Below are 8,036 nucleotides of genomic sequence, written 5' to 3' on the forward strand. Positions count from 1 at the left end.
TTGGCTCAGTGGACTTGGCCCATTGGTGAATTAGTTTTCAAGGTGTGACCAGCGAGGTGGTGGTGATGCTACTAAACTTGACATCTGCACCAGTCAATTAATTAATGGCAAAAGCAAACACAATTGCATTAAGATAAGAGATAGTATATTTTCTGTCCTCTTAACCAGAAGAGTATCACATGTCATGTGGATGGTAAATAAGAAATAGTAAAATTGACAATGACTGTATAAAGTCAAAAATTAAACAAAACACGAGATTCCATAATCCTTGGTTTGTGTATCAAAGACTGAAAGAAACTTCTGGTATGTATAAAATATTTTTCTAAAATTGTCTATATTTTATACATTTATATTTATAGAAGAAGGGTTTTTAAGCCAGATCTACTCGCTTTAGTATCCATCTTCTTGATTGCTCACTTAAAACTATCCCGCTTTTTCAGTCATGGAATATCTCCTCTGAAATTTCTGTTAGGTCTGTAGAATTCATGTGGAAGAAAGCCAGAATTATTAATTCAGCAAAACTTTCTATTACGTTTTCAGATATCCAAGGAGACTTAAAATTCTTCCCTCCGTTGGGTATGAAGTTTGTTCTTAAGAGGAAAAGGTGGGCCAGGGGAAAGTTATTAGAAGAAAATTGGTGTTGCAAAGCCAGGTTAAGCTCAGAGAAAAATGTTATTTTCCCCTTGAGCCATGGTGGACAGGATCTCTCCATGGAATGAGACTTGATTTCTGGACTCTCAGAAGTGGAGAAAATTCTTAACTGCCTTGTCAACCAACAAGAGGAAAAGAGGGTGATACTTTTTTCAGATTTCCTGACTTCTACTTGTATTTCCTTTCTTCTGAACTGTGGTCATCTTTGGAATAAGCATTTAAGTATATTATTTGGGGCAACTTATTTCTCAAAGAATCAGATAATTTTTCTGCCATTGATAACTTTTTTTCAGTACCTACTTTTTTTTTTACTCCTTGGTGGCTGTAACATGGAAAGGTGACCAGGTATCTGGCCTTAAAAGGACCATGCTCTTAGCATCTCTCCACAGGGTTTCCCAGGTGGTATTAGTGGTAAAGAACCTGCCTGTGAATGCAGGAGACATAGGGATGTGGGTTCCATTCCTGGGTTGGCAAAATCCCCCGGAGAAGGGAATGGCAACCCACTTCAATATTCTTGTGGGGAGAACCCCATGGACAGAGGAACCTGGTGGGCTACTGTCTATGGGGTCACAAAGAGTCAGACACGACTGAAACAACTTAGCACACACAGATGCTTATTCTGTTTGGCTGAATGCATCATGCTTCCTTCTCCCTCCCACTTGTCTGCCTTCTCCTCATATTTCTCTCCTCTCTCCCTCCCTGCCTGCTCACTAACTCAAGACCAGTTCTGTCTCTCGTCTCAATTCAAATCCGAGCCCCACCACATGAAACTACTCTGTGCCGTGTTTCTCTTTAAATTTATAAAACACAGATGAAAGTAGCACCAAGCTCCTAGAGCTTATGTGAAGATGAACTCTGTAAAGCCCTCAGGACAGCATCCATCATCACCCAGGGCCAGTCATGTTGGTTGCATGGTCACTGCATGTGGCCACGTCTGTGCCCAGTGTCTCAGACACAGACAGACATGTTCCAGACCTGTGCAGAATCAGTGCAGTTTGGTGCCTCATTTTCCCCATTTGAGAAACAAGGCTGACAATTACCATCTCCGTGAGGATCTGTTTTGACTGCATAAGCTAAACCAACTGACACTGCCTTCACCTTCTGGAGATGAATGAGTTCTTCAAAGTTGTTGCCACTTTCTTTAGGAAATAGCTCACTGCTCCAGTAATCAAAATAGAATTCCACTGCTTAAATGAGACCAAACCTTCAAGAGTAAGTGTCTTCCTCCCTGATTCCTGGGAGGATATTGGAAAATGACCTTGGGCTTCTTAGAAGCTTGTCAAAATCCCCAAAGGATGTTTCTCCTTGAGTTAAGCAGCCACCTTGTCCTGGGGGCCACTGGTACCTCTAAATTCGAAAAGGAACATCTCTCTTAAATATAACATGCTGCCCCCGAGAAGGATAGTTTGCACTCCTGAGCACAGGTCCTTTGTGGATGCTGTGGCTGATTAGAACTAGGGAACAGGGCCTCCCTGGCAGCTCAGTGGAAAAGAATCTGCCTGCCAGTGTAGTCCAACCCCTGATCTGAGAAGATCCCACATGCCGCAGAGCAACTCAGCCCGTGCACCACAACTACTGAGCCTGTGCTCTAGAGCCAGGGAGCTGCAACTGCTGAGCCCACGTACCACAACTGCTGAGGCCTGCTCACCTGGAGCCTGTGTTCCATAACAAGGGAAGCCACTACAATGAGAAGCCCGCTCACTGCAACAAGAAGTAGCCTCCACTCACCACAACTGGAGGAAAGCCTGCACAGCAATGAAGCACCAGCACGGTCATAAGTAAATAAGAATTAGGGAACCAGCATAGCTAAGGGTGCATGACTGGGAGACTGACCAACTGTTGCTAATTTATTGGCTGAAACTGTATAGGACACACAAATGTGGCTTTCTTCCCCTTTTCCTGTCTTTTGTCTTTCAAGAAGTTGTCTCCCTCCCTGGAAGTTCCTTGGTGTATTCCAGGGACCCTGGCCACAGCCTGAGAACCACAGACGTTGATAATAGAGGTAAGCCACGACAAACCTTAGGAGGTCGATTCAAACAGCAATGAGAGGACCTGGCCACTCACCTAACCACTGAGCCCCCTAGCCAGGAAAGTGAGGACAGAAACATTCCTATGGCCTTCCCTTCTTCCCTCTTTCCGCTCTCCCTTCCTTTTCTTTTTGGTGTGTGTTTGTTTAGCTTTGGGTTTCTCTGGGCCCTCTGGATGATGGAGAGGATAGCCAGTGTATAGATGCTGGCCCTCAGCTTCTTACCTTTAGCCACATCATTAGGCTCTCAGTGGCTGCAGTACCCGTGGACTTCTTTCCAAAACCCTGTTCCATCAGTCACACCCACCTTGTGGGTGGGTCCTGATGAAACACATGCCTGGAACTTGAAGACAGGTTTTAGTTTGAAACCTGTGTCCTTGGAAGTGAGAGAGCCCAGAAGATCCTACCTTCCCAGCTGTCTGAGCCCCTGGGCTTTAAGATGCTATTGATGGGTTTAAATTGTAATCCCCTGCTTCTGAAAGGGACTCTCCACACACTGAAGTGACCCTCCCGGGTAAGAGGGCTCCTCACCTTCTCTTCTCAGTCATTACAAAGACTTCACAACAAGCATTTATCTTAAAGCAACACTGACTGGTCCTAACATTGACATAGGATTTACATTTGACAAAAACAAAACACATTGAACGGAGTTCTTTCTTTGTGTCAGGTACTCTTCTAAGGATTTTATACGTATGAAGCATTTAACCTGTAAATTAATTACATAATTCAAGCACTATTAATATTCGCTTTGTGTAATGTGGAAACTTGTGTACAATTAAGTTAACTATCTTGCTCTTGATGGTAAAACACATCTAGAAAGTAAAAAAGCCAAAGTTTGAGCTCATTCCCTAAAACTAAGCCCTACCCAACCCTGACTCTAACCCTAAATTTAAACAACACCCTAGGGACTTCTTTTGCCTGGAAAATACCATGGACGGAGGAGCCTGGTGGGCTGCAGTCCATGGGGTCACTAAGAGTCCGGCACAGCTGAGCGACTTCACTTTCTTGCATTGGAGAAAGAAATGGCAACCCACTCCAGCGTTCTTGCCTGGAGAATCCCAGGGACGGGGGAGCCTAGTGGGTGGCCGTCTATGGGGTCTCACAGAGTCGGACACGACTGAAGCGACTTAGCAGCAGCAGCAGCAGGGACTTCCCAGGTGTTCCAGTGGTTAAGACTCTGCACTGCCAATGCAGGAAGTGGGTGCTCGATCCCTGGTTAGGGAACTAAGATCGCATATTCCATGCAACCCTGTCAAAAAAAAAAATTAAAAATAAATAAATAGAACACCAACCCTAGCCCATTGTCTCCAAGAACTTCATTGTTAGTCACTATGCTTATAGTGAACTATTATTTGAACTCTAGTGAAATCACTCAATACCAAAAAAACAATGCATAGGAATTACTATCTGGTGAAAATAAAAATAAAATTCATTAAGTACAGTGATGGTTCTATGAGTAACTAAATATTATGGCTTTCGGCTAGTAACTTGAAGAAAACATTTGAAAGGGGTATTTGCTATTTGTGCCTATGTTCCTCATAGTTTTCAGATGGAATAATGCTCCATTAGGACTAAAGATGATGTATTTGTGAGACTAACAGATATGGGATTTTAATTTTTAAGTTTCTGTTGCTATCCTTAAGAAAAATTATATTTTCTTGTAAGACTTCATCTTGCCTCAAATATATGAGTAAACAGTAATTATATTTTATCATTGAAATAATATGCTGTCAAAATATTAAATTCGTTCCATAGGAAGCCAGCTACTAAGCACACAAATACTAGGTCTGTTTTACCCTTAAGATTGGCAAGGTTCAAAGGAGAGTGGAAAACATCAACATTCAAATGGATTGGCCATGAACTGAAAGCTCATTTAGAAACTGATAGCTTCTTCCCCCTTGTGAGCCAAACACCAGCTGTAGGGTCAATGGAAATTAAATTTCACATTCAGTTTTATATTCAAACACAGTAACAAGGAAAATCAAATTCAGGAGCCACAGATAGGCCAGGTAAATAAAGCAAAGGACACATCTCAGTGATGTCGTCCATCCCCAGAACTTTTGTCCCAACCATGATCAGAGGAGATCCTTACACATCAAATATGTGCCTAGTATCTACTTGTCAACTGAAGGAAGGAAGGAAATCCTCACAGCTGATATCTGTGTTTAAAAAGATTGAGAGAAGAAGCCTTCAAAATGCTGATGAGCCATGTCATAGAATTTTAGCTAAGCTGCATCTTTCAAGAGCATATGGAGAGGATAATATACTTTTAATGTGTTTGAGTTTTTTTCCTCTCAACCGACAGAGACATAAGTTGCTTCCTCTCGTTAAAGAGCCTAACCATGTTTAAAAAAATCACTCTTTTATAACAGGTTCTCTCCAAATAAAGATTTATTTAGGAATAGGGATTGGACTCTAAACTTGGTAACTATGATCATCTATGTAAGTTGATCAGATTGTTTGAGTTGATAAAACGTCCAGTGGGGAGGCGAGAAGCAGTGCCAACAGCGGATAAAGTCTTCCAGCCTCTGCTCCCTGTAATTGAAGAGGGTCACCGCAGAGCCTGTCTACCTGAGGCACTTGGGGGCTAGATTCAATTACGGTTCCTCCATTTCTTTTTTCGCATCCACTAGGGAATAGACTTAACTGCGTGTTAAAGTGGGACTGGTTGTTTCATACTCATCTGTGACAGAAGATGTAAAAATCCACACTAACCTCTTGCTTAAATCCTTTCACTGGATTGAAACCGAGAGGCAGGCTCCCTTTTGGGATTCATGACAACATTCCAGGCCTGAGAGCTGACAATAAACTAGAGAGAAAGGGACCAAGCAAAGGCAAATTTTGAAGGAAAAAAGAATTTTTATGTGTAAATTAAAAATGACTATGGACTCAGCTATAAAGGAGAAAGAAATAATGCCACTTGCAGCGATAAGAATGGGCCTAGAGATGACCATACTAAGTGACTCTGAGCCAGACAGAGGAGACAAATATCGCATGATATCACGTATGTGTGGCATCTGAAATATGACACGAATGAACTCGTGAAACGAATAGACTCACAAACACAGAAAACGAACTATGGTTACCAAAGGGGAAAGGCAGGGGTAGGGGATAACTTAGGAGTTAAGGATTAGCAGATACAAACTACTATATAGGAAATAAATAGACAGCAAGGTCTTACTGTATAGCACAGGGAATTATATTCAATATTCTGCCCAAAAAAGTGTGTAAAAGAATACAAAAAAGAATATACATATAAAGAATATATATATATAAAGCTGAATAACTTTGCTGTATACCAGAATATAACACAACGTTTTAAGTCAACTATAGTTTATTTCAATTCCATTTTAAAAAATGACAGTGTGGTAAGATAGGACATTTGATAAAAATGAGAATATTGCAAAGAGAGAGGCTTAATGGGCAAGGGTTAGAAGTTAGACTTTATGTTCACATGAGTTGAAGGTGAAGGTAAAACAGGCAAGTTGAAAACTACCTAAAGCCTCAAAAATGTGAAACTAGAGAATATTGGACAGGCCAGGGCTGAGGTTATCTCGTGAGAATGTTGGATAAGAAAATAATTGCAGGTGCAAAACAGACAAGAGATTTGGAAGAAGGACTTCTAAGAAAATTCCTGGGAAAATCAAAGAGGCACAGTGGATTTCATTCATGATGCAGTAAATCATAAATCACAGGGGGGAAAATGGAGTTAAAGTGGGTGATTTTTCAGACATCCCCCAAAGTTCATTTTCAGTCTTAACCAAGCTCAATGCTTGATTCTTCTTCTCCAACACACCTTTCCTCTGGCTGAAAGTGGTATGACTTTCTTTGCTCAGGCTTATGCTTATGTTATCTTCCCTGGTGGCTCAGAGGTTAAAGCATCTGCCTCCAATGCAGGGGACCCAGGTTCAATCCCTGGGTTGGGAAGATCCCCTGGAGAAGGAAATGGTAACCCACTCCAGTATTCTTGCCTGGAGAATTGCATGGACGGAGAAGCCTGGTAGGCTACAGTCCATGGGGTCACAAAGAGTCGGACATGACTGAGCAGCTTCACTTCACTTATGCTTATGTTATGGCCTGCTGCAGGGTTGGGGGCCTGGACTGTAGCAGTACATGCGTGGGATCTTTTGAAGGAGGTCACCATTATGTTCATTACCTCTGCCATAGTTTGGCCCCAGGTAAACAGCACAGAGGGAACACAGCTCCACCCATCAATAGAAAATTGGATTAAAGATTTACTGAGCATGGCCTGCCATCAGAACAAGACCCAGTTTCCCCCTCAGTCAGTCTCTCCCATCAGGAAGCTTCCATAAGCCTCTTTTCCTTCTCCATCAAAGGGCAGACAGACTGAAAACCACAATCATAGAAAACTAACCAATTAGATCACATGGACCACAGCCTTGTCTAACTCAGTGAAACTGTGAACCATGCCACGTAGCGACATGGCATGGACAGGTCAACACAAGACGGGCGGGTCATGGTGGAGAGGTCTGACACATTGTGGTCCACTGGAGAAGGGAATGGCAAACCACTTCAGTATTCTTACCTTGAGAACCGCATGAACAGTATGAAAAGGCAAAGATAGGATACTGAAAGATGAACTCCCCAGGTTAGTGGGTGCCCAATATGCTACTGGAGATCAGTGGAGAAATAACTCCAGAAAGAATGAAGAGACGGATCCAAAGCAAATACAACACCCAGTTGTGGATGTGACTGGTGATAGAAGCAAATTCTGATGCTGTAAAGAGCAATATTACATAGGAACCTGGAATGTTAGGTCCATGAATCAAGACAAATTGGTAGTGGTCAGACAGGAGATGGCAAGAATGAACGTTGACATTCTAGAAGTCAGTGAACTAAAATGGACTGGAATGGGTAAATTTAACTCAGATGACCATTATATCGACTACTGTGGGCAAGAATCCCTTAGAAGAAATGGAGTAGCCATCATAGTCAACAAAACAGTCCTAAATGCAGTATGTGGATGCAATCTCAAAAACGACAGAATGATCTCTGTTTGTTTCCAAGGCAAACCATTCAATATCACAGTAATCCAAGTCTATGCCTGAACCAGTAATGCTGAAGAAGCTGATGTGGAACAGTTCTATGAAGACCTACAAGACCTTCTAGAACTAACACCCATAAAAGATGTCCTTCTCATTACAGGGAACTGGAATGCAAAAGTAGGAAGTCAAGAAACATCTGGAATAACAGGCAAACTGGACATCACCAGATGGTCAATACTGAAATCAGATTGATTATATTCTTTGCAGCCAAAGATGGAGAAGCTCTATACATTCAGGAAAAACAAGACTGGAAGCTGACTGTGGCTCAGATCATGAACTATTTATTGCAAAAT

At 42.1% G+C, this 8,036-nt stretch overlaps 1 non-coding gene across 1 annotated transcript; it reads left to right on the forward strand.

Moving 5' to 3' along the window:
* Window positions 1-6,532: 6,532 nt before the first annotated feature.
* TRNAW-CCA (transfer RNA tryptophan (anticodon CCA)) lies at window positions 6,533-6,604 on the forward strand. Its single transcript has one exon. It is a non-coding gene; the product is annotated as a tRNA-Trp (tRNA).
* The last annotated feature ends 1,432 nt before the right edge of the window (window positions 6,605-8,036 follow it).

The sequence above is a fragment of the Budorcas taxicolor genome, chromosome 14 (assembly GCF_023091745.1).
Source record: "Budorcas taxicolor isolate Tak-1 chromosome 14, Takin1.1, whole genome shotgun sequence".
Lineage (NCBI taxonomy): Eukaryota > Metazoa > Chordata > Mammalia > Artiodactyla > Bovidae > Budorcas > Budorcas taxicolor.